A 26,936-nucleotide genomic window follows, 5' to 3' on the forward strand; every position below is an offset into this window, starting at 1 on the left:
GCTGCTTCAAAACTTTCTTTCAACTGCTGCAGTCAAAACTGATCAAAGCAAAAGAAGAGAGCGAAGTTCAATGTATCATTGGGGAATACAGTTACTTTGCTTTGTTTTTGTGTAGACAATGCTGTCAGGAAAACAGCAAGACATTTAGCACAAGCTTGCTCTGTTGCTTTGTTGATTTAACTTTACAGGAGTCTGTTTAAAGCGTTCAAATATCAAATATGGTTTGATCAAAATGCACATTTATTGCTCTATTATCAATAAATCACTTAATCTCTAAATGCCACAACGAAGAGTCTCTCCCACAATGCTCCTGATTTGTTCGTGTGTGATGATCAATGGCTGCAGGGCTTTGATGCAGGCATACTAACATTTCCATGTCGCAGAGTGCCAAGTAACATTTACCCCAGTTAAAATGGCATTTATGATGAGACCTGAGGGCAAACTGATTGGATTTTTGACTTTAACCTCAAGGTTTCCAGCTGCCAATCACATCCACGGGAGACCTGCCTCTCTGGACATGCAAAAATAAATCAACTATCAGGCCTTAGGAGCTAAAGGTAGGGGTGCTGTAGCTCTTTAACAAGCGAGAGAACAGCACCATTTAATAGAAATGAAGACATCAAGAAATGTGTCTGTTTCAGTGTCAGTTCCTCCCCCTTCTTCTTGCCACCTGCTGGCTGAATTAAACTGAAATCTGACAATTGTTAAATGTACTGCCCCAGAGCCCCCAGAGCACTTGGCAGAGCGGCCCATGGCTAATCCAGTAAGCACTAGCACTGACTCACAACTAGCTGAGAGACAGACAGAGATTGAGACTGACAGAGAGGGAGACTGAGAGACAAAGGCAGCTACTGAACGAGGGAGGCTAAGAATAGAGGTGGTTGAGCCACGGACAAAAAGGGGAAATCAGCGGCTGGCAGAAAGAGGTTGGTGAAGAGGAGAGAAATTGATGGTTTAAGGTGAGTGTCGAGAAAACTGGAGGAAGAGCGGTGAGAAGTGGAGCAGGAGGATGTTTGGACACAGAGGGAAAAAAAATGAAGGAAGAAGTTGGGGCCAGGGGCCGGATGAGCGATAGGAGAAGAGGGAGCAGAGAAGGAAACGGGTGTGCAAGGTGTCCTCCAAATCCATTTGTCACCCAGAGACTCATTAGAGTTTGTGAGTGGGCGTCTGGTTATAAATAGGCTTTGGAGCGTGTGTTTGACAGGAGGGATTCTAGGCTTTGATGGCAGGACATTAATCTCACTGGAGAACTCCCCGAAGACGGACGGATTGACAAACAGACGGATCTCCCCCCCAAAAAACTATTTTATCAGTCAGCCATCTCCAGTCTCTCTCACTCCAGGCTGTTTGACTCTGTCCCGTCTCTTGCTTACACTAAAATGACCTTGGGTTAGAAAAACATCTCTGTTTTTAAGTTTTCCAAAGCACAACCTCCCTCCATTCTGTCCTTCCGTCCCTGCTTCTTTTTGGCCACCCTTTCACTCTTGTCCCCTGACTGTAGAACTCTTCACGCTTCGCTTAACGCTTTTGAGAAATTTCCAGTTCCTTCTTAAAAGCTTGCGAGTCACTCACGGTGTGTTCTCCAACTTCTTTGTCTCTCTTTTAGCCTGCTCTGCTCTTATTTGCATTCCTTTCTCACAGCTCTTAAAAATGCAACACTCTCAGTGCCTTTAATTAGAAGATACAACTCTCTCACCACTCTCATGTCTAACGCATTCTGTTCCTGACCTGCTGCTCCACTCACCCTCTGGCCAGTTGGAGCAGATGTGCACAAATGCTCCATTTTCTCCGTCTGAAGATGGTCCCTCTAGCTACAGCTTTGCACCCCCCAAACCACCTCCTGTCTCTCCAAGCATGGGCACGGATCATCAAAAACTTATGTCTCCCAGGTGCCCTCCCACTGACCTCAGCGAGATCCTTTGGCCCCGCTGCACTGTGGATCACTGGAACATAAAGCTGTCGCTGAATGAAGGGAATGAATGAAGAAGGCAAAGAGCCACAGCTCAATCATGACCTGAAGCCGTCTGAAAATAGCTCGGCCAAGCTGCTTTAAACCTACTGATCACTACTAATGACCGGTTTAATGATTCTGTCTGGTCCCCTCAGTCCTCACTGCCACCTAGTCTAGTGATATCTGGTTTCTGACATTAACAGACTTAATCCATATAGACACAACATATATAATTTTCCATATGGTGAAACAAAGGTGAGAGAAATTATAGCAGCATTTAAAACCATTGTTATAACAAGAATAACTCATGCTGCAGATAAATGTGATGAAAGTCCTTGACAGCTAAAGAGGCCATCATCTATACTTTATCCCACTGCATCACATGAAATGGAAAACAATGTGACAACGTGAAAGCAGTTGCTCCAAGTAATTAAACCCGCAGGTAATTATCACCTGAACCTGAAGCTCCCTTCAGCTTTAAAGAGCTGCATGGTGAGTTTCAGCTCAACTTTACTGTTTTGCTCACTCTCACAGTTCTCATTGTGTAATTTTCTGCCGCAGCAGGCAGCTGTTTTCAGCAAAAAGCTCTGAAAACCCACTGTACACTCCCTGCTTATTACCAAACAACACAGACACATTTAGAGCCTAGACGGTGAACGTAATGGAGCTTTTAGCAACTACAGAGCCATGTATTTACCTCAGGAGGTGGTGGAGACCAAAAACAGAGCTACAAGAGCATAATTATTGGGTTTGGATTCAACACATGGTGAGATACGGTAACGTCGCTTTGTAACTGTTAACAGGGTAGATACACAACAAGTTGCTGTATCAACTTAAAGGTGATGCAGAGTCAATTGATGCGATCACATGGACTCTAACACCTCACTAATAATGATTATTAGTGGAATATTAGGGTCCACATAGCCCAAAGACTGAACCAATCCATCCAGCTCTGTTTGAAAAGGGGTGGTGTAAAGCTTGAAAGTCATGTAATCTAGGATGGGTTTACTAAACTATTTTTGGTCTTCAAAGGACAGTGTTAAGTTGATGTGAATTATTTGGGGATTTGCTATAATTCTAAGGATACAAGTCCTTTTTATTTCTCATTATTGAGGCTACCACATTGGATTAAAAGCTACACAAATGTTTTAGCTAAAAACAAACATCTAAATTGTCATTACTGTGTGTTTAGCAATGTTGGTTTTGCTTTAAATTTTGTTAGGGACACTAGAGATTTCGACACTCATCTTTTTGTATTTGTTTAGCAGTTTACAGCAAACAAAGCAAGACAATCACTACAAGGTTCAGTCATGTTGCTCTGAATACAATCCCACCAATGTTGTCCTTGTGGAGAAAAAGCAAAAGAGCTTCCACACCGAGATCGATGAAGTATCATGTTAGCTTTACTATAAATACAGTCAAACATTATCATCCCTGCAACACAGTATTCATTTACACTATCATTTAAACCTAGTGGTGTTGTTAATGTGAATTTGTGTGCGGCACAAATGGAATCAGAACATTTCCAAGTCGCTGAAGTAAAACAATTTTTTTCGAGAAAATTGCCATTGCTGATAGAAATGAAACATAGCCTGAACACTTGTGGTGAGAACACATCCCCACGGAGAGCGAATGCCAGAGGTCGACTGTTCATATCGTGTCGATGTGACTGCACAGGAAAAAGAAAATATATCAAAGGATAACATCACTTTGAGGTTAAGATGGAGCTCTCAGAAATCCTGCCACAGCCCTTCATCATCTCCTCTCTCTTCACGGCCAATTTCACCCTCGCATCTCACTCGTCTTCTCCATGGTACTGACAAACAGTCCAGATCTGGAGTTTCAAGTTCAACCTTCGCCTGGAGAAAAGCCTGAGCAAAGATGCATCTTATAAAGTAAATCTTTACCCGCTACCACATAATTAATTATTTAAGCTATTCAAATTCGTTTACGGAAAAAATGCTCCATGTCAGGAATTGCTGCTCGATATCACTGCAGACTGAATAGATTTGAATTTTCACACGTCGGTAAGACAAACCAAGCAATGTGAAGAGACTCCTTTCAGCTCTGGGAAACTGAAGTGCATTTTCTGACATTTAATAAGCCAAACAAGTGATTCACTGCAAGAATAACTGACAGATAAATGAATAAAAGAACAACAGATGAAAGAATATATAGCCACTGTGCTTCAGTCAATGTTTACTGAAAGAAGAAAGCCAGTGAAAAGGTACTGCCGTAGTAAAGTAAGAGCTTCCTCCGTCACACACACCTACACACACAAGCATACATGCATTTACTCCACAAATGTAAGAAATCCCAGCACAGAACAGAACAAACAAAGGCGTCAGCTGCTCACACCAGACCCCCTCACAGCTTATTCTCCAGCTGTCTTGAATCCTTTAAACTCATTTTATGAGGACAACAGAGTGTAGGTGTGTTTAGAACAGGTGGATGAGGAAATTCATTTATGCAGGGAGCGTTCACCTTGTTTTAATCTCTGAAGTGTATCCCTCTGAGTGTGTGTTAGATAGTCTGACTCTGTGAACCCTGCAACCCCTCTGGCATTGATCCTAAATGCACAAACAAGCACGCACACACACAATGACTCCTTGCTCAGTGATGAGATCGAACTGAGGCCATGATGAATAAATAATGGTTTAAACTCTGGAGGTTCACTTCACTAATTAACTGGGGAAAAGATTCTTCAACAGAAGCAACAATACAAGAGAGCAAGAGAAGACCATGTAGTAAATCAAGCATCACTACACTGGTTTCAAACACATTGGAAAGATATATACACTTCATAAACACACACACATATGCACACATCCTCAGTTGCGATGCAGGGCTGTAAAGAGACAAAAGAGGGGAGGGAGAGGTGTTGGCCTCTATTGACTCAAAACCCTGCGGGCTAATGAGAGCTCCAACACATAGGCACACACAAAAACACCCATACACATATTCCCATTACTGTCACTGGCTGTGTTGGAGTGCTCACCACAGTCCCCTTAATGCAAGGTTCTCATGAAGGAATACCAAGGCAGAGAAATCCCAGTTGCTCATCAGGGTCCTTGTCGCTCTGTGAGCATCGTGGTCACCCGACAACACACTAACACACACGCTCCATCGGTGAGGTCATTAGAGTGGGATAATTATGAAGAATAACCAGTCTAGCTGGCCCAGCTGCCGTGCCAACATCATCAGACTAGATCCACCAGATCATATACTGTCACCAAATATGAGCAGACAGCAGAAGGACGGGGAAAGGAACATGAGGCATAGTTGGAAAAGGGAGTGGCAACACTGACTGACTGAGGGCTTTTATTTTGTCATGCTGACATCTCCTTGGAAACAGACACGTTCGATATACAAGGGGTAGTGGGAGCTCGCAAAGAAGCTAAAGAGTAAATCCAAATAAGCTTCAACAGCGACGAAAACATGCAAATATGAATCAGCGTGGCAGCAGCCGCAGCAGCAACAATAGGAGTCAAATGAACTAAAAGTGACTGGCTACAAATGACTTAAAAAGTCCCGAAGGGCGTTCGGGAAGCCATGACAGAGTTTGTGAAGAAGCCTGTCACAAGTGCGGCGGCAGCAGCAGCAGCTTGAGTCCTGGTGGAGCCACAGAGCTCCACAGCCTTTGAACATACAGGAGGCAGGCAGAAGCAGACAGCAGAGCTACGTGACTCTCATGACAACAACTACAATCACACAAACACTGTAAAACACATGCAGAGAGTCCCTCAATGCTGCAAGTTATCAAGATTAAATACCACAAGCAACTGCAACAACTGAAAGGATGCCTCAAATACAAAGTAAGGGAGGAAGGAGATAGACAACGAAAAAATACTGAACAGGATTGGGACCAAAAAAGAGAGGGAAGAAGAGGGGAGAGGGGACCACTCCAAGCGCCCACCTGCGCGTTTCCCAGCATTCTCCATCCGTGCTCCTGTCAGCCCTCTATCCCTTTTTTTTGCGTCTAGGTCATTCCATCCCTCCACCCATCTTCAAAGTCATCCCTAGCTGTCACCACCTCACCGGGACACTGGCTTGGGCGGAATATCGTGTATGAAAAAATGAATCAAAGAGAGGGAAGGCAGGGAGGGACAAAAGGATCGTGAAAGAGGTGGAGAGAGGAGGGAAGAAACAGAGAGAGAGGGAGAGAGAGAGAGAGAGGGAAGAAAGGCTGCCAGTTCTGACATTGTCTCTTTTTTCTCTCTCTGATTGTGTGTCCCTGGCTGTCTGTCTTGCTGGCTCTCTCTCTCTCCATTTCCCTCATTATGTCCATCTGAGTGGTCGTGCCAAGCTAGCAGGGCAGCGGGAAAAAACATGGCTCACTGTGGCCTTCAAACACCTTGCAGACTGGCCACCTCCTGCTGGCCACTGACTGCAGACCTGTGTACACTAGTTGTGTGCTGGGGGCTGTGGACAGAGCAGGAGTGTGTGTGTGTGTGTGTGTGTGTGTGTGTGTGTGTGTGTGTGTGTGTGTGTGTGTGTGTGTGTGTGTGTGTGTGTGTGTGTGTGTGTGCGTGTTTGTCTGACTGTCATGTCAGCCAGCCAGAGCTGCAGATTACTGACGCTCCACTGGCACGTCCCACTTCATCCTTCTCTCCTGTCACCCCGGCAACACCTCCGCTCCCTGCCCGCTTCCCCCACAGTCCTCCACTCATCGTCCTCCCCTCCTCCCCCTTTCTCCACCATCTGCCTCTACTTCTCACTCCACACCTTCCTTCCTCGGCTCAACGTAACCTGAGAAAGAGTTTTTTAAATTTAATTTTGTCCATCTCCGAAAATTGTGCGTCTGTGTAGCCCACAGGAATAGTAGGAATCGTCAATCTCTGCATCTCAATCCGCTCTAATAAAAAGAGCCCCATCAAAGAGATGTGTATACACACACACACACACACACACACACACACACACACACGGCCCCCAGGGTGCTTCCTTGCTCAGATAAAGATAGCCAATCACAGGCTGGGGAAAGCGAGAGGAGTGGTGCGGTAATTAACACCAGTGGGCCTGGGCTTAGGTCCATGTCAACACTCAGCAAAGCTCAGGAACCACACCGACCAACAAACACAGTTAAAATCAGAGCGCATGTGGGCTTCGCGTTCTGCTCCTCTGAGATAGCGATGATGTTTAATTAACATATTAGATTCAGTCCGGATCTCCACCTGAGCAGGGAGAGGTCAAAGCAAGCCTCAAGGTGAAGACTTCTGAAGGAATGCATCGCGGGCAACTAATCTCTGCCATGAGAGAGAATCTGCTGTGAGTGAGTGTGTGTGAGACTTTGTCATCATCTGTGTTTTTTGTCACTGGGGTCTGAAATGTGATCACATTCCACTGTTACAACTTTGATCAGAGAAAACTCCTACTCTTCATGTGTAAAATATTTTTTTTAAACAATTGACTGATTAACTACGGTAAGTTCTTCATCGTAATGTGCTAAGAATCATTAATTTGATTATCACGAGAAGTAATGAAATTAAATGAGTGACGCCTCTGTGTTCTATCAAAAATAAGTTATATTCAGACCGTGAGGACCTTTTTTTAATATTTTTAATCTAATGGTTTGGCCCTCGGGATTTCTTCCCAACCAACAGACATGCCCACTGATGTTGTATACATGTCACACACTAATGTCATATGTGATGGTGATCAGAAAAGATACAGCCAATCAAACAAGGAGAAACATGGGGTAATACCACACGTAACGATTCAAATCTTACAAATAGTCACGGCACACACAGTGTTAAAATACAAAATGCTGAATTATCTGTTATCATACTGGTATCGGCCATGAGAATCAGGGAACATCGTATCGACTGAAATAATCCACTGTGAATCCCTGATTATATTCTTATTTCTTTGCACATTAACTGAGAATATCTAATGTTTAGGGAAAAAAATAAACAATGAATTTAATGAATGTAACATGTATCAAAGAAAGTATGTATAAATAATGAGGTGCAACCCATTAGATGACTCCCACAGCACTACTAGTGGTCAAAATCTCCACAGAGATTTGACACCACCTGCAAGTTCGTGGAAAAAATGCTCAGAACTTCTAATAAGTAACTGTTCCTCTGCTGAACAACGCATTTTTTCACCGTCGTCAACAAAATCTGTTATTATCTGCAGTCTAACCACAGCCTCAGTGTGTGCAGTTATGAGACAAAGGCCACTGTGACTGTGCTGTAGAGCAGCGGATGACACCCACAGATATCTTACCCTATGCAGAGCTGCACCTGCTGAGCGTTGCAAGGTTAACAATGGCCACATAGGGCTTTACAACTGCTGAACATGCACTTTTACACCCCAAAGAGATCACACACATATACAAGCACACCTGTATTTAATTCATATCAGCCTGTGCACATGCATGTGTCACCAGGTGTTCATGTGCATGCGGTCCCATGATTGTGCCTGTGTGGATATGTGACACCGAAAGCATGTTGTAAAGATAAAGAAGCGCATGTGTGCCTCACAAGGACGAGTAAACAATAGGCAAACAAAACAGCGTATCCCCTCCCTTTGAAAAACAACCCTCTACCCACCAAGCAATTTAGCACCTACAAATACATACAGATGAGATATTAATGGCTTACTGTGTCCGCTTTGACCTTTTAATTATTCTGATTTGTGTACAGAGCAGGCGTGTCGTAATTGCATTAGCATCTCTGCAGGTTTACTTAATGTTCCAGTAGAGGGGGAACTGTGATTTAGCAGATAGGATAACACTCCTTTCTTTTTGTGTACACTAAATGCTCGACTGCGAGCGTGTGTGGCTGTGTGTGTGTCTCTGTGTGGTTGCAGTAAATCATCAGAGATTTATTAGCTCAGTTACCACTAGTCAAACCCTCTGACGTGCAATTATGCTCTATCAGCAAATAAATGATTTGGCCATTACAGGCCATAATTGGTTAAGGAACAAAGGGTACAATATATTGTCCGTCTCTTTGCAGCTGTTTAACACCCCGTCCTGCACTTTGCAGCTTGTATTACCGGAGAACTCTACTTGCCCCCTGTTTGCCCCCTCTTCCCATATCCCACTTCCTCCGAGCACGTCCCTGGAGAGGACCACTGGCTCCTTCTTTCCCTTTATCTTTAGTGTGAGGCATCTGGAAAACAGGCTCTGTCTCCGCCACTCTCTATCACATTCAATCATCCCCATGTTTATGCAGCTCTCCGCCCTTTCCACCGTCCCTCCACCTCCCTTTCTCCCACCTCCTGTCCCTCCCGCCTTCCTCTCCACTCTCACTATGTCGGGGCTCTTAACCACAGCAGCGCTTATCACAGTCCTGCATCTTTCCATTTCTATCTATTTCCCTCCAATTGTTTTCTTCCCCACCATCTTGCCTCTGCTTGATGCCTCTTCCTCTTGAATTTCCTCTCCGCCTGGAAATGCTTTTGTCCAGACAGATGCTGTACCATTTGTATCGTACGAGGATAAAGGATGCAGAGGCGAACCTCTTCACCCATTCCTCTCAAGCTGCTCCGTACTTCCATAATATGTAATGTAGTAAAGCTTGAAGGTATCAACACCAGAGATGTTATAAGAGAGGAGGCAAACCACCAAAGCATATATGGAGTAGTCTGTAAAGCGAGAGATGGTGGTTGCATTTCACATGTTAAGCCCCTCCCCCCCAAAAGTTAGTCATGTGTTATATCACAGCTGAAGTGGGAAACACATCAGCCAATCATGATGCTGCTCTGACTTGAGATTTGCGACAGTTTCAGCTGATTTGATGAAGCTGCAGATGTACTTTGAATACATATGGAAGGAGAGGATGTGCATGACATGTCAAAGCACTCTGAACTGAGCCATAAAAAACATTGGTTTTATGTAACCTGTGGGGAAAAAATCCTTTTCAGCCTCATTTTGGGGGTCAAAGTTACAGGATTTTTAAAAAAGGACACAGGTAGTTAATATAACCCCATGAACACTAAAAGTGAAGCAATGGCTCCCTCCAAATTAATATAGATATGAGGCTGGGCCTTTTAGGCTGAAATAACTGCCCAGTGATGTTGCCAAGATGGCTGCTGAGTGTCAAGACTTGTCTGAAAGGTCCACCAGACTGCCATTGTAAGCGGTTTATTTGGAATAATTCAATGCAAAAAGCTAAGGGAATTATCAAACTCGATTTGTTTGTTTCAGTCTGAATTTTAGTTCAAATGTCACCCATCCTCCTGACTCTACTGGCCTGCTTTGCACTAGTTTACTCAGCCAGATATCGGGGCAGAGTGAAGGCAGCAGCTATACGCTGGTATATGTGGGCAAAGATGAGATGAAATACCTATTAGGAGTCGTTGGCGTCTAGCTATGGGCTAAGTAGGAGGGGATCAGCCTGCTGCCTAGAATTGCTCCCACACAGCAGCTAATTAACGCTGTCTCATTCCGGTTCAACAACCTTCGTGCCACTGTCTTCAACCGGGGCATCTTGAGATAAGACAGAGGCGGAGTAAGGGAGAGAGAGACTGTAATGACAACGCAGCAAAAACAAGTGTGACCTTTCGGGCCAGATCTTATTTTTGACACTTCACGCAAACAGTCAGTCTCACACAGAGATACAGCGTTGGTGGAGGAGAGATGAAGCTTGTATCTCTGTGTGAGAGGCTGGCTGAGCACCTGTCTTATTATACCTTGCCTTGGCCACACAGGACAACTCTCTACCCCGCCGGGCGGAGCAATGCCGCAGATAAGAGGGAGCTCGAAAGAAAACGTTGAGCCGATAAGAACTGGTCTTAGAAAATGCAGACACTGACAAAATGGAAGATGAGCTTGACAGGAGTGCAAGGGGAAAGGGAGTTAAAAGAGCCAAGCAAGTGAGGATGGATGGATTTGCTGAGTAAATGGCTGTGAGCTAATCATGACGCTAACAGTAATGGATAGGCAGGGCTGTCCAGATTGCCTCATTTAAGGACACTTGAGTATCGTTTAGGTAATCTCTCTGACGCGCTTGCAATGGATGTGAGTCGTGGAGACAGAGTGGTCTGTACTGAGACAAACGATAAAGGCAAATAGCTCTTCCAATGCAGGAAGTCAAAAAACAAAAACTTGGCACCTCTTCGTTATGCTATTCTCGGATGAAGCAGTCAAAATGCTTGACCTTAGGTCTGCAGCCACGTAGTTGGCTTGAAATGCTGCTGCTTGACCCATTTCTAGATGAGCCAACCTAGAGTGAGGGCAGCAAGCAAAATCCAAAGAAATTAAAAAATGTGTTTCCAGAGTTTTGTCCTCCTTTGATCCTCAGCTAGAGGCAGACAGCAGGACTGAACATCAGTGACCCTGAAAAAACCTTCACTGAGATTTTCACACGTACCTTCAACTAACCACACACAAACACCATTTACTGTTTGACCTTTGGTACAGACCATTACACTATGCTACATTCTTAAACCGAGGACTTAGTCAGCAGGTACTACTTTTGTGTTTGCTATCCGATTCTCTCAATGACTTTGTCCCTCTTCTTTATTTTCCACTAATCTGTCTCCTCATCCTTGACAGCATCAAGGTTTACTTTCTACTTTCCTTCCCTCAGTGCCCCTCAAAGGATCCCTCAGATGTGTTGTTGACTGTACTGTGGCCCACACTGCAGTAATCCAATGTTATTGGGGGTGCTATAACTCAGTTTTATGTGATCAGGAGCCCCATGGCCCCGACTGCTGCGCCTCGTGACAAACGACACGAGTCAGACGTGGCATCAGTGAGTCAGCCACTCTGAGAGAGGCTGTGATGAGACCAACTTTTTAAACCTTTTGTAATTCTGATTTTTCCAGGCTGGGTGTTGAATGTGCGTCAGTCAGTGTTCACTGCTGTGTGGGTGACTTTCTCCATCAGTGAGGAGTTGCCACTGCAGAGTAACATTAAGATTAAATGTGATCAGTCCGCCAGGAATCCAAAACAGACAGCAGAACCATGTTGGGACGCTAGCTTTTTGAAAATGCAACAATGTAAGACTGTGAGTGAATCACAGCGCTGTCTGTTTATTCTGCTCTCACAGTGTAAAAGTCCCCACAGCTTTTCCTCTCACTTAACTACAGACTTCTACAACAGCACACACCAAAGCGAACGAAGGAAGACATTCGTATGCTGCTTGTCATTGCTCGCTCTTACATTGAGCCAAAACCAAGAAAGGTCTTGGTTTTTCCTAGCCTCATGAACCATTCTCTGTGAGGCAAGCGAATAGCAGCTCTTAGAAGATTTGGGAAAATGCGATGTGCTAATACCACTTATAACAAAAAATTAAGAACATTATTATGGATGCATGATTAAGAGAATCTGTATGTGGTAGGAAGGCAGCCTTTTGATTCTCCTTGTTTGCTCTTCAGACTGCAGAATGTCAGGATGTTCTGCACACTGACACAAAACAAAATCTGTATGCTACTTACTGTACTTAACGTGATCGAGGCTTACTGATTCGTCAAGTTCACCAAAAACTTCTGAGACTTTTGCAAATGAGCACATGTTAAACAGATTTGTATTCCAATTCAAACTCTCTACTTAACAGTTTTCCAAAAAGGACACACCACCACCACCATAGTTTACAAAAAAAAAGAGGTCCTCTTGCAAAGTTGAAAAGAAAAAACACTTCACTAATAGAGGGAGGAAAAGGGAGCGGAAATACAAATGAGCTGCTGATTATGCACCAGAGTCCCTCTAAGTAAGTGAAAAACAAACTGTTAAAGTACAAAGTGTTTGCACTGGGAATGGTATCTTTAAAATACAGTTTCCAAAGAATTTTGCGAGAGTGACGTCTTTATACAGAGTTTGCTGATTTTTAACTGTATAATAAACATGAATAAATACCTGGATGTTCTACTTAGAACCAAAGAGAACACAAGGGAATCTTACACAGCCCTTACAAAAGAACTCAATACCACTATTGTTACATAGGCTTCCAAATATAGACAGGGCTTTACATTAATCATGTTGCCGTACTACGTCAGCACTTCTGTGAAGTTGCCCTCTCAAGGTCTATCCATCAATCCTCCGTCCCTGATGACCGCCTAGTTCTATGAGGACGAGGGGAGTCTTCATCCTTCAGAAAAAACAGCTAAATGCCTGAAATAGGGGATGGTTGCCCAGATAAAGCCGTCACTGTGTTTTCTACAACGTGGAGGAGAGAAAGCCTCTCTTACTGAGAGTTTTATTATCCATTTTTGTCAAAAATCCTAATCACAACTCTGAAAATGCAGTCAAGTTTGTTAATTATGCAGACTTTGTTGCACACAGAACTAAAAACACTGTCATCCAAATTAGCATCAAAGAGGCATAAGGAGGAAAAATGGAGAGCAGCGTTCTGTGACGTCCTAAAGAGCTTTTTAGAAACCGTTAGACAGTGCACATGAGCCTCTGGCACAGTGGACGAATTAGCATTCAGCACTGGTGAACACAAAGACTCAGTCAGGTCTGAAGGAGATCTAAAGGGAGTAGGCCGGCTCTTTCAACAGGAATCTGGACAGGACTGTGTGACATATCGATCGGCTATTGGCTACGCGGTACTGCACACTGGGCTCCATCACCGTCACGGCTACACTCTGTCACTCCCTCTTTTTAGCTGTTAATTTGTGGTACTCTGGATCTTAACATTCTGCCCTACACTCTGGCAGCCATCACATTCAGGAGAGGTCCACTACATCAAACCTCCGCTATGACGACAGGAATTTTAACTACCGGGGGGGATGCACAGCTCAAATCCACACTAATGCTGTTGTGCATTGATGTGTGTGTTACTCCATTTGCACTTTCTCCTCCAGACTGTATGTTTGAAAGCTGTCCTTCTACGTTGCCCTCCAATCACGTCCCTTACTGCGATATAACGTTGTACTTTAAACACCTTCATCCTTGCATTAGACTACACCCTGATATTGATGCGCTGCATTATGGTATTAATAACTCCAGAGTGGCAAATTATGAGCGCTTCCTATTTAAGAGGCTTTCCGGCTCAAGCGAGCAGCTTTTTAACTGTTCTACTCAACCTTATCAGTGCAAATCCAGACGTCCTTGTAAGAAAAAAAAACAAAAAAAAACAAGGTTCTGCTGACAATAAGGTACCAGAGGAGAGTTTTACATTGTAAAAGTGAAGTTTCCTGCTCAGTCTTTGTCTGCGCAGATGTTGACTTGGATAATCTGTGTGCAGAGAAAGAGACTGTATCACTTATGAATCCACTAATTAGCTCTGTAATTGGCTGCAGTTAGAGACATCTGTATCAAACAACTAAAAAGTTGGAATATCAGCAGTAATGAGCCGCAGTATCTGAAGGGTTTCCATGTGAGAGAGCATCGAGGTTATCACAGGGGGGAAAGGGGAGGGAGAGGACGAGTTAATAAAGGGGGGAAATGTTTGAATGGTGGGAAACAGACAAAAGTCTACAACCGCACCACCACTTGGGTACTTCACAAAGAGGAATTTCTCATCCTATTTTGTCTGTGAGAGCAGAAATGTGTCTCTTATGGTGGTTATTGAAGAGTTTATGCTCTGCTCAACAGGGCAGCCTCTGGGATTCTGTGGGCCCTTGATGAAATTTAATTTAGGTCCTTCATTCCTGGATGTGTGTCAGCCATCAACACACCCACAGCAGGGCATCTACGAAGCATGAGCCGACTCGGTTTCACTAAAACCTTCATTGGCTATCAAAGCAAAAAACAACAACTCAGGAATAAGCTTTGACAACAAAGCAATTATTGTTCAAAATGAGAGATGCGTTTCAAGTTTATTTAATTTTGTACGGCCAATTTGATATCTAATCGACACAGCCTGCACATGAGTAAATAAGCTGTAAAACATTGAGCTTTATAACTATATTTGTTAATCAATGGCCTCACTAGAATGGCAGTCAGTAGAGCGTGTACCTCCACCAAGGCCCATCAGTTTCTTTTAATTCAACCAATCCAGTATCAAACTTGATTGCCCTGTATCACTTCCTAACCATAATTGAATCTTACCAGATCTAGGAACTACATCAAATTGTATTAACCCATAGATACAAGTCACCTAAAGACCCATGCATTATTCCCTTAGATCTTGCAAGGTTAAAGAACAGAAAAAAAAATTCCCGGATCCGTCCCTTTATCAGGATCTACACAAAAATGAAAATGGGGACCATCATGGGCCGAGATCCATCTTCCGACCAAATATCATGGAAATCTGTTAAATAGTTTTTGTGTAATCCTGCTGACAACCTAACAAACAGACACTGGTGAAAATATCAACCCAGTAACAACAATACAGAATATTTGTGTGTGTGTGTGTGTCTGGCAGGTCAGCTCTGCCATGAGTGTGGGTGGAGAGTTTGTCTCCTGTGCTCGCGGCTGCCTGCATGTTCGGCCATCTGGGAGAGAAATCTGCATAGCCTCACTGCAGCAGAGTGCAGCTTGCAATTAAGAAGTGACAAAAAAAAAGTTTTGCAGATTTCAGTCCTGCAGTATTTCCGGTGACAAAATGGACTAAATCCAAAACACAACAATCTTCCATTGGGCAATCTGAGCGACTCTTCAACTGCAGCCCTTACAGTGCCCTCTAATGGCTACAGAGCAGGCTGCCTTGTACCGGAGACATTATGGCTACACCTAATCTTTGGTATTATTGCTGCACCACCCTGCTATAGGAGACTTCTGCGACTGATTCACACTTAAAGGTTCCCTGTGAAGAAATGTCTGATGAGTGGTTTCCCGTTTTGTCTGCTCTTATGAATGTCGACAAAGACGCTCATGCACAGCCACCCAGGGGAAGCCATTCATATTGCAGCAAATGGTTTAACACCATATAGTGATCATCAAATGGTGATCAGGAAACACAGCAATGCGCCAATAAAAGAAGAGAAGGGGAAGACAGCAAGCTTATAGTATACATGCAGGAACAACACTCTGTTTCCAATATTCACGCAACATCCCTGATCATCAGATCAGCCCTTGTTAACACCACATAATGAGTGATATAGCCAAATAAAGCCAAGCTGACTGGAGGAATTACTTCAAGTGGCTTTTCCTGATGTGATGTGGAAACAATGCAATAATATGAGGCATTGCTGGGGAAGAAATATTGTGTTTTTTCATTTTGTAAATGTAGAAATTCATCAGCTATGTCAATCTTGGATAGTCTTAAGGGTATCAAAACTGTTTTAAAAAATCAGAATTAAGATTGTGGAGCTTTATTTCTTTGGACAGATTACTCAGCCCTAAGCCTAAGGATACAGATCACTAACACAAACTATCAACAGAGACATTGTTTGTTTACATGAACATACCACAGGGGAGCTTTCAGTCTAGGATTTCATCTGTTGAACACTGATGGAACACAATTAATACATTATAAGAGCATGCCGTGCATCCATTATATGCCAGAAATAATTGTGTTTACAGTATTTTGTTTACTTTGCTTTGCTTGAACATGAACATTCCATCTCTAAATATCCCCTTGAACAACGGTTAGAGTCCAGCCGAGGGTCCGTCTTGCATCCCATTCTGCCTCATTTCCTGTCATCCCTCCGCTGTCTGTGATGAAGTAAAATGGCCCCAAAAATACAGTTTCTTCATGAATGTCATCACAAAATTCAATATTTTTGCTATTTGTTACCGTCATTAGCCTCATCAGCCTCCTGTTACCTTACATGAATTAATTCCAAGGGGCTTCATGCAGTGTGGTACTCAAAATCTAAATTAGCAAAAAAAGAAGTCATTGGTATTACCATCAGGGATCTGTATCTGCAGGTGCCCTGAGTCAAGGTATCTGAATCAATAAAGGAAGAGAAAAAGATCAGTGCATTCATATTTAACTCCCTGATGAAAGGAAACGTTAAACAATAGCTTTCAGTGCAGCACTTCAGTATATTGAAGCGGGAAGCAAACACTTTCTTGACTTATTCAGTTCATGTGTGCAAAACACACACACACTTACACAACTACAGGCACTGTTGAAGAAAAAGCATTCATCACAGATATAACTAGGAGACCATTTTTAGCTTTCAGATCTGTTGTGTCCCAGGGGATTACTGGAGCTACCGCCTGAGCTACAAATACAGTAAGTTCAAATACATTTATCATGATTTTGATCTTTAAGAGACGTACAAGTAAACCAAGTTATTTTGTACAGCTACAAAACTGAAGCTTTCCAACCTGTTAGACCTAAACAGAAAAGCAAACCAAAGCGAACTCCCCTGTTCACAGGTGGGTACTGAACAAGTAATCCTGGCATCTGTCAAGGGAGATGAGTGGATTTAATACTTTAAGCCTGACAGATCTAAGAGGAACTCCCAGCCTTTACCTTGCTTTCAGCCTTAGCCTAGCTGTGGAATCAAGGCAATCATTTATACTCTTTAAACTTAAACACTCATAGTGAGTCTGTGCTGTTTAAGAGAGGCACTGGTGTTTTCAACATGGTCGGGCTAACAGATAAAGACAATCATTTATCACTGACTACTGAGCCTTGTACCATCGTAACATCATGGTTTAAAAGACGCCGTTAAGTCCTGTTAATTAAACCTTAAAAGACTCTCGGTTACATTGGTGGGAGCGATGTTTTCATTTTCTGTTGGCATGTTTCTTTTGACCGTGCTGCTGTCTTTTCTTTCATTATTAATGCTAGCTGCAGAGCTTTGGCTGAACTGACTAACTGAAGATCATTTAAACTTGGCACTGGGATGTACATTGAGCACCCACTAGGCTTGAATGTGAGAGAGTTGTTGACGCCCTTCACTGGTGACAGGTAGCAATTTTCTTGGCCGGGTGCAACTATCGGAACAGCGGTGCTTACAGTGTTGTGCATCTGGGCAACTCATTTCTTACCGCAACTCTTGGGGGAAACACCTCACCCTCACCCAACAATGTCATCATCCATCATAATGTTTCGCTGTGGATGACACCATATTTGATAGACATTGTCTGACCCTAGTTTTCAGTGCTGTTTATGAAGTGTTCCATGTTACAAGTCCAAATTGAAACAACAACAGAGATTACCTGTCATTCATTCTCTTTGACACATCAAATGAAAAGGCCCTAGATAACTTTTTATTTCAGCATTAGCCAGCATTTACAGCAGATGTTCTGCCTGTGTAGAAAACCAGAATAGTCATGTTTCTGTACCTCACTGCTGCCACAACACTTGACATTGAGCAAAACTCCAGCACTGACCATCTGGACCTTCAGCAAGTAAGATTTAATGGACTCCGATCAAATGCTGCCATCTATCCTTGTTAAACCTCCCCTCTGGTGTCCAGATTCCTCATCTGTCTCCATAAACCCACATTGGTCACCATGGGATTCTGCTGAACTCTGATATGCTTCTTCACCCGACTGAATATCTAACAGGAGATCCGATTTCCAGGTGGTTGCAGAGAAGACGTGGACGTGAAGGGATTCATGTGTATGCTTGATCACCCTCAGAAATATGGAAAGTACACAATGATAGGGTGTGTACATGACAGTGAGTTTTTACCTGGAGCACTAAAAGCTGGTATAATCAACTCTAAATTCTTCAGGTCAGAGGAAAGGCTCAACATTTGCTTGTTTGTCTCCCTATACCTGACTGCACATCAGTGTCACTGGCAGAACAAATTTGGGAGCATGCAGAGTGTGCCGAGTGTTAATAATGACTGAGCAAGGGAGATGGCAGGGTAAAAGGTGTGACATTTAACATGGTTGAAAAGAGATGGAGAGGGAATCAGAAGGAAAAAAATGTAAATGTGAAAAGGACAGATTTAAGAAATTACAGAAGGGATGAAAATATGAATGTGAGGGGAAAAATGGAGGGAAACAGAGAAGCAAGGCTAGGTCTACATCTGACCCCTGTCATCTGTTGACAGTCTAGAAATAGAGAGGCTGCGCCTGACCTTGTCATCTCAACATCACGACGATGACAGACTGTGTAGTGAACCAGAAAATCAGTACAAGTCAAGGCTATTAGAGCGAGAATCTGACAAATGAGAGCCTGCACTTCCTAAACCCTAAGAAGACCTGTTTCCAAAAATCCAACAAGAAAGTAAAGCAAGACATCATGCACTCATGGCATTACTGAGTCTCCTGGCTCAGTACTGTGATCTTCTTATGTGTGTTCATGTCTGCAACAACCCTCTACTTTCAAGGAGTGTGAATGTGTCAAAGGGAGGAAGGACCAGACACCAACCAATCCTGTTGCCCTGCCACAGGGAGAATCGAGGTAAAGGAGGAAAAGCACTCTGTCCTCTTCCTCTCAATCGACCCCTCCTCTCCACCCTCCCAGCACTTTCCAGCTCTTGGCCTTTCCCTTTTGTGTGTCTGAGTGGTGATAATGGCAGGCTGTCCGTCACGCAAGGTCTGACCCAGATTTACTCGGTGAGGAGGAGGATGGCGAGTGGGGAGATGGGGATATCTCAGCCCTTCACCCATGGGAGCCATCCTCCCCAATCAAACCACTCGCCTCCCAGATGAGGTTCTGCAGGAGAGAGAAGAGCCAAGGGCGCAGTCTAGCCTGCATCTTCTGCTTGTTTGACTGCAGGGAAAAAGTAAAATGAGGGCCACTGAGACATGGCTAACATACTAACTGGTGCATGCCAGGAAAATAACACTGAACTTTGTAGTATGCTGTCAAATGTGATTCTGGATCAAAGAGGCCAATCTCAATACCAATCTCCCGTGGCCGTGCCCACATTTGGCTGCATGGATACGGTTACCAAGGTGGGTGAGATAAAGAAGAGAGAGGAAGCTAAGGGGAAGAGGGAAGGGTGGAGAAATGGATGGGACACAGAAAAAGAGTTGAGACCAAAATCTATGGCCACTACAGCAGGCCCATGAGGCTTTAATGCTTATTCCACTGCAAAAAAAGCTGTTTTAATGGAAATCAGAAAATAGAGAAACATTTAAATCCACTAGTGGGATGAATAACTGAATTATTTGAATAGCTTTGTGTAATGAACAAAGAAGTGTTATTGTCCATTGGCTATTTCAGGATATTTATAACACAGCTCACCACCCTCAGCTAATAGTTGTCAAACTTCTTGATCAACTTTCACGAGTCAAACAAAGATACTTAGAACTGAATGTAATGACACATGTCATCAAGTGTTTTTAAGACCAATGACAGTGACACTTCCATGTCAGCTCCCTGGCATAAATTATCAATTAAATTATTAATATCCTGTCGATTTATGTTTCAGAATGGTCCCTGACTACATCCTGCCTCAAAATCCTGTGTCAACAGAAAACACAAGTTCATCTACAGATGGAGACAAATGTCATGCAGACCAATCCAATACTTGTTGGGATTATTCAATCTGGACCAAAGAGTTAGACTGGCAGTCCAACTGACTGATCAGTTGACATGGCCACTTACTAGAGCGCAAAAGTTCAGTCATGCAGATACGGAGAATTCAGGTAATGAGAAAGATTTGCGCTCAGAGAGAAAAGGATTGACTCTGAAACAGATGCCATGTAAATCTGAATTAAAGTTTTGTTTTTCACAGAAACTTGTTCAATTGACTCTTTGACATTCACTGTATTACGGCCTGTTAGATCTTACTGCAGTTAGACTGTCATGATGGACAAAGCAGTACACCAAATTCAGATTAGCTGAGTTCTGAGATCTGAGAAAATACATGTAGGCAATGGAACCTTCATTGAAGTGACTGAATCATAATGACAAAATACAGCTGCAAAGACAACTACTGTAATGTAGAACACCAATTGGAAGTTTATTTCAGCTAGCATGAAAGTCTGAGCAGATCTAAGCATCAAACAGATATTTAAACAGATACCAACCTTGTTTCATCTCTCAAAGAACTGAAGTCCCCATCTGAAAGAGAGGACTAACATCACTACACCTAGGGGAAAACACTCGTTTGAGGAATCAGTCACTTCTCGAGGCAGAGGAAGGTCCTATTTGTAACTAAAAATATCATATTGTGCTTGTAGTTTTTACTCTTTTGTCCATCCTTAGTAGCATGGCAAATGAAACTGTATTTATGAGCCATTACCAATCACAGTATCCATCACCGTGTACAGAGGAATTTATTTAAAAGCTAGTGTAAAGTGCCTCTGTTCGCTTCTTTAAAATGAGCATGGTATTACTTTTCAATTTGTCCTTTAAAATGAGCAATAATAGGCTTTTATGAGGGGGATATAAGCTACAGGGCTATCATTCAGTGCAGTGTAAGGTCTGTCTTTCTCTCTCGCACTCTGTTTCTGTCACGGAGGTACCGTCAGCCTCTCTCTCGTATGTCCTTCATATGTCCTTGCGTGACAGTGCAACTGCGGTCTGCTTCACAGTTTCTGTGGGAGGTATCTCTGGGATCCCAGTGTGTGGGAGAGGACTTCTGCCTGGCTCCCCATCTATCCATCGCTTATCTCAATCATGCACACTCCTGCCATCCCTCCTGCCGTCTCCCAATCTCTCTTTCTGCTGTCACACGCAGCAAAATATCAGTCTTTCATTTAGTTGTGCCCTGCTTCACTTTGTTTTTCGAAACAAAGAGACATTTCTCAGACTGTCACCCAGATGATGACTGACAGGGAACTGAGTCATCTGTTGTCTTAATTCCTCTCAAATCTTTTAGAAAATGAATCCTGGCGGTGAAGAGAACAGGCCACGGCTGCAGTTGACGCATCAACACTGCTTTGTCATGGAAATTAAGGGTTTTACTTCACTACGAATGTGTTGTTATCAAGGTGGCAGGAAGGTTTCTCAGGTTAATGTGAGGCCCTTTTTACACGTACACTGGTAGTTTCTATGCGTTTTGGCCTTTCCTATACAGGTAAACGCTGCTTTAGGTCACTGAAAACAGACCTTTTGTTCAATGATGACACAGACACTCCCTAATTGAGGCTTATCAGTGTGTGTAGCATAATTGGCAAATGTGAACTCGGAGCATAATATCGTGCATTGAAAGGATGGATGGTCTGTTGTCAACACAAGCTGACATTAAAAATACAACAGCAGTGATAATATGGAGCATAACATTGTCATTAAAATTGTTTAGAAGCACAAACAGAATAAAAAACATGCCATATAAACACCATACCAAACAACATTTCTCAGTTGCAGAGAAGTAGTTAAAACCTTTTCATGAACCGATCAAAGTAAAAACTGCCCCATGTAAACAATGCAACCCAATTACTTTCTGGCTGCGTTCTTTCTATGCATGCAGCACCATCCTGACACACATTTCTACACTGACCACTGATAGTGGCTTCTAAGGTGAACTTGACAGATACAATGACAGATATCCATCTACGGGAGAGAAAGTTGCTGACATGCGATAGAAGAGATAAAATATCCAACAAGAAAGAGAAATGCATGACTTAACATTATTTTTGTGCATGTCACACAACTGTTCCAATTACATTTGTTGTTGCATATCACGTTTCCCTGCCTCATCATTTTCAATCCATAAAATTAATGCAAATTGGAAAAAGAGAAACTGTTCATAGTAATTTCAGTAACTTACTTAAGTAGCCATGGGATTAGTATACCTCTTTCCTGTTTATACCTGCACGTTCATGCTGAGTGTACATGAAAGGTCATGTAATATGCATTTAGATGTGTATTGACAGGGATTATAGATCATTTCTGAAATGGTGATAAACACTCTGTTTTTAAAATACTCTTGTATACCTGTGGTTGGGCCTGAGAAACGCTCAACTCTCAAGGCAGCTGGACACAACAACCTTTCTCTGCTACATTAATTACAACAAAATAAATGATTAAATATCATCTGTCTGAGGTTTTTGATATAAGCTGCTAAAAGAGCAAGAAGAAATCCTGCTCAAATGATCAAGGCTGATAATCATGACAAATAATTGTCCTAATCACTATCTAACAAAACAATCAGGACTGTCACACACACAAACAAGCGCGCACACATGTATACACACCGGTATTGTCACCATGACGGCTTGTAGCTGCAGAGAATTTGTCCTGATTGAGAGTGCTATAGTGCCAGAACTAATTAACAGCGTTTGATTGTCATGCCGCAGAGGTGGAAGTCATTACCATTATATTTCCATGTGCATGCAGAATATTGTAGTGGAAAACTCTAGCAGATGTTTGCTTTGTGAATGCAGTGCCAGTGGGATTAATTCAAATATATATTTGGATTGCATTGTAAGTGTCACAAACAGGCTGATCATAAAGAGAGTGGATGTAGAGAGGAAGTGACATTTGTTCCTGACATTTTGTCTTTCCTCCCCACCTACTGATGGCAGTTTTCACATTTATTATTATAATAGTGAAAGGAGATAAGATAGTCGCTTTACAATCGGTCCCAATTTTTCTACCAGATATCTGTTTTTTTTCTTTTTCTCCCACTTCAAAGTCTTTGGAGCGTGCTAATTAGCCTCCCTTTATAGCCTTGGACTTTGAAAGGAAGGGAGGCAGAGAATGACTTTAAAAAGGAAAACAGTAAGTTGTTCATCTCTTTCCCATTCCTTCGCCGATGATCAATCACAGCTCAAATTTCTACAGCATCCCTTCCGTTCAACTCAACTCAAGCTTCAAATTATTCTCACGGACATCAAATGAGCTCCGTAGCACGCACAGAAAAGCTGCCAGATCATAAAAGACCACAGCAAATAAACACACACAAACACACAGTAACAACGGAGACAGAGAGGGGTATGAGTGCAGTGAGAATCCAAAAGCAAAAACGATTTCACACTGCTGTGTGAAATGTTCTCTCAGGCTCCACTTGGCAGACAAAGTAGGCCTAAATGATTTATGAGACTCAGCAACGCTTGCCAGTTGTTTGTTTTAGATAAATGCTACACAAAGCAAAAACTAACAAACCTGATGACAGCAAACAACAAAAAGATGAAAGTTTGTGTCTCCAAAAAAAAAAAAAAAAAAACCTAGTTTTCAAACCCAAAGTTCCTATATGGAAGCGGCAAAAACTTCGGCGCAGGTAAAGGTTTCAGTTTTGAAAAAAGGTAGCATGTCAAGAGAAGTGACAGGTGTTGAATTTCAAGGTGGATGAATCCATGCTTACCTTCTGCAGCAGGATCCCTGCATCCCAACACCAACACCTGGTTGACTCCCCGCCCATCAGATATGAACACCTGGTAGTCCTCATCAAACATCCCCTCTCCCGGCACAGCCAGCAAACACCCTCTATCCATCCGCTCAACCTGCAGCTTTACTCGGCTCAGCTCGGAAAAACCTCCACGGCCAACTCAGTGATGCATCACAGTACTATACTGTAATCTACTGTATCGAAACTGTGCAAAACTATTCGACCGCTGTAGCATCACGCTTCAATGATTATGTTCATACGACACGCCGAAGTTAGAATATCGCAGAGGCCTAAATAGGCTGGCGACAAATTACACAGTGAACACACACAAAAGAGCTCTACTAACTGCAACCCTTGCTCTTGTTTTCTTCCTCACACACATACACACGCCGTACTATACTTTCTTTCAACATCTGCACTCTTCTTCATCAGCGGCATGCTTATTCACAGTGCGGATCGGAGACGAGCGCTGGGGGCTGCAGAAGCACTTCCCTTCTCCTTTCCTCTGCACTCTCTCCCCCTTGATCTTCCTCTTTCCATCGTTCTCTTTCTCTCCTTCTGAAAGGTTTCTGTGAAAGGCCCGAGATGAAAGGCTGCCCTCAATGGAAGCGTGATTGCAGAGACAGCGCTGGCGGGCCAAGGTGCTACCAGAATGGCTCACTCAGAGTCGCTCCACCCCACAAAGACGCACGCTGCCATTGTCCACAGTTTGTGCATGTGCGACATCAGGAAGATGCTCAGTTTAACAGTCTCTTTCTGACACAGTTTATATTCCAGCAGAGTGTTAGCCGTACTTGTACACAAGAAATTACAGGAATATAAACGTCACGTCATATGGAGATGTACTGCGCCGAGACACACACTGAGGAATCCCATGAGATGCATACCAACTATGTGCGGTAAAATGTAGATACACTCACTGCATAATATCTGGCGCTTTCAGTCACACACAGTCATGTATGCACACATATTGACAAATACATACTTTTTTCCTATGATGAACTCCTTTTCTAATCCACTAATCCAATAGCAATAAGCCTGGGGAAGGGTGCAGAGAGCGGCCAGCAGGACACAAATGTCATGCTCATGTAAAGTTGAGTCCTTGGAGAGAACGCAGGACGAACTTCGAGGATGGGTACTAGACTGACAATACTGCCAGGAGGCTGAGATTTATAGTCTGAAAACGGCCAAACTCCAGACAGTAAAAATCTATATCCACCACTTTCTGTGGCCAGAGGAAACGTTCTTGAGAAATAAAGGATCACTTTAGCTTTTGTGGGAAAAGCCACCAGAAAAGCAGAGTTTGAAATCAATGTGAAGGGCGCTGTGATATGTGTCTGTACAGCTGGCCTGCTGCTGTTCAAACCTCTGCACATTGAGTTTGGTACTTTAATACTGATAATGACAGGCTTAGCACAGATATCATGCAAAATGAGGCTGAGGATGTGACAGCTATAAGCTAACCAAGAGACCCAGCAAATGTAAAACATGCTTTACATCTAGTTCTTTCCATTTGATGTAAGCTGTGTAGCTCTGGATTTCCTCTGAGAAAAAAAAGAAATGTAAAAAGAAAATATTGCAAAGCAAAGATTTAATTATTCCCCTCGGTCTTATTACAGAACCACACAGAAGCAAAAAGAGCCCTCCTCAATATGTCTTGGTTACAATCATAGCACAGCCTTGTCTGTTCTATAATAAGCGAGGCAGCAGATCGATAATGCAGATTGATGTTGCTGTAGTATTACCACAAACCTACTTTTCCTCCAGCGTCAGGATAAGAAAGTTGAAATCTGCAAGAGATGCTACAGTGAAGGGGTGATTCAAATCAATAGGATGTGACTGCAATGAATTGACTGACATACCAGATTTGCAGCACATGTGTTTCTGTCATGATGAGCCATGAGCTGTCATGAATTAGATTTCCAGAGGCCAGTGGCAAGTGTTAAGTGAGACAGAAAAGTGGTATGAAACATCCACCGCTCACGCACAAAATGGCTACAGCAAAAGACTGCTGTCAAATCTAGAGAAAGACAGACTATTAGCCTTCTTAATTCAAAAGGTAATATGCAAACACACTGACAAAGAACCATAACCCTAAACCTATTCATAAACTTAAGAGGAAACAGAGGATTTTTAGTCTAACACTGTCAAATATCTGTCTCATCTCCCATCCATCACAAAATTGCCTCGTTTTTAGCTTCAGTCCAATTAAAGTGATTATGTGTCAGAGAAGGAAGTGTAATACGATGATTATGATAATGACGGTGTAAAACCAGACCTGACTCTTTGTGAATGAGGCACAGGTGCAAAAGCTAGACCCGGGCCGCTCTATCCCAAGCAGAGGATTTGACACACAAGCACCAGGAATATGTTACCCTACAGGACAAAGCATAGGGAGATAAAAGCCAACCCTTGAACTCCCAGAGACAGTAATACATACTTTATGTGGAAAAGAGGATACAGGTGTCGCAGTCCAACATCTCTTAATTGCTATTCGGCTGATTTACAGCAGAAGCTGTGGGAGCTGGCGCCAGCAGCTTCCATTTAAGTGGTCTGCAGGGCTTGATCACTGCCTGGAATTCATCATGATGGCTCAATGTTGTGGCACAAATTTAAGCGAAGCTAAGAAAGTTAAGAGTATGTTAAGAGAGTAGACTTCACTGGTGAAATCACAGTGAGGTAAAGTAAACTGCTGGGCTGCAAATATTGATGATTTTCATTGCTTAATCTATCAGTCGTACAAATGTCACCGTAATTTCTTGACACAGAATATTTTATTTGGTCAACAGTCCTAAAGAGACCTGGACAGACGCTTTTTCAGGATATCTTAACTTGTCAGTGTCCTCTGGTGGAAAAACTGTTATAGTGACACTGTTAAATACCGAAAACATATCTTTCATATCTCTTTACTGCAAACTCATTGTTGCTTATCGGGTGACATACATGCAAATATGACAGGAATGTTTATCGGTCTCGCATTACCCAGATGCTTAACTTTTTGATATAA

General features: G+C 42.9%; 1 protein-coding gene across 8 annotated transcripts in view; it reads right to left on the minus strand.

The window, feature by feature from the left end:
• si:ch211-278a6.1 (SRC kinase signaling inhibitor 1) overlaps positions 1 to 26,936 on the minus strand; it is a 112,338-nt gene that overhangs the window by 61,577 nt on the left and 23,825 nt on the right. Inside the window, exon 2 of one of the 8 annotated variants that reach the window (XM_037087969.1) lies at positions 16,643 to 16,683. The exons of the other annotated variants lie outside the window; for them this stretch is intronic. The gene's annotated coding sequence lies outside the window, so the exon portion shown is untranslated. The remainder of the gene's footprint in view (positions 1 to 16,642; positions 16,684 to 26,936) is intronic. 8 annotated transcript variants of the gene reach the window in all.

The sequence above is a fragment of the Acanthopagrus latus genome, chromosome 23 (genome assembly GCF_904848185.1).
Source record: "Acanthopagrus latus isolate v.2019 chromosome 23, fAcaLat1.1, whole genome shotgun sequence".
NCBI classification, from domain to species: Eukaryota; Metazoa; Chordata; class Actinopteri; order Spariformes; family Sparidae; genus Acanthopagrus; species Acanthopagrus latus.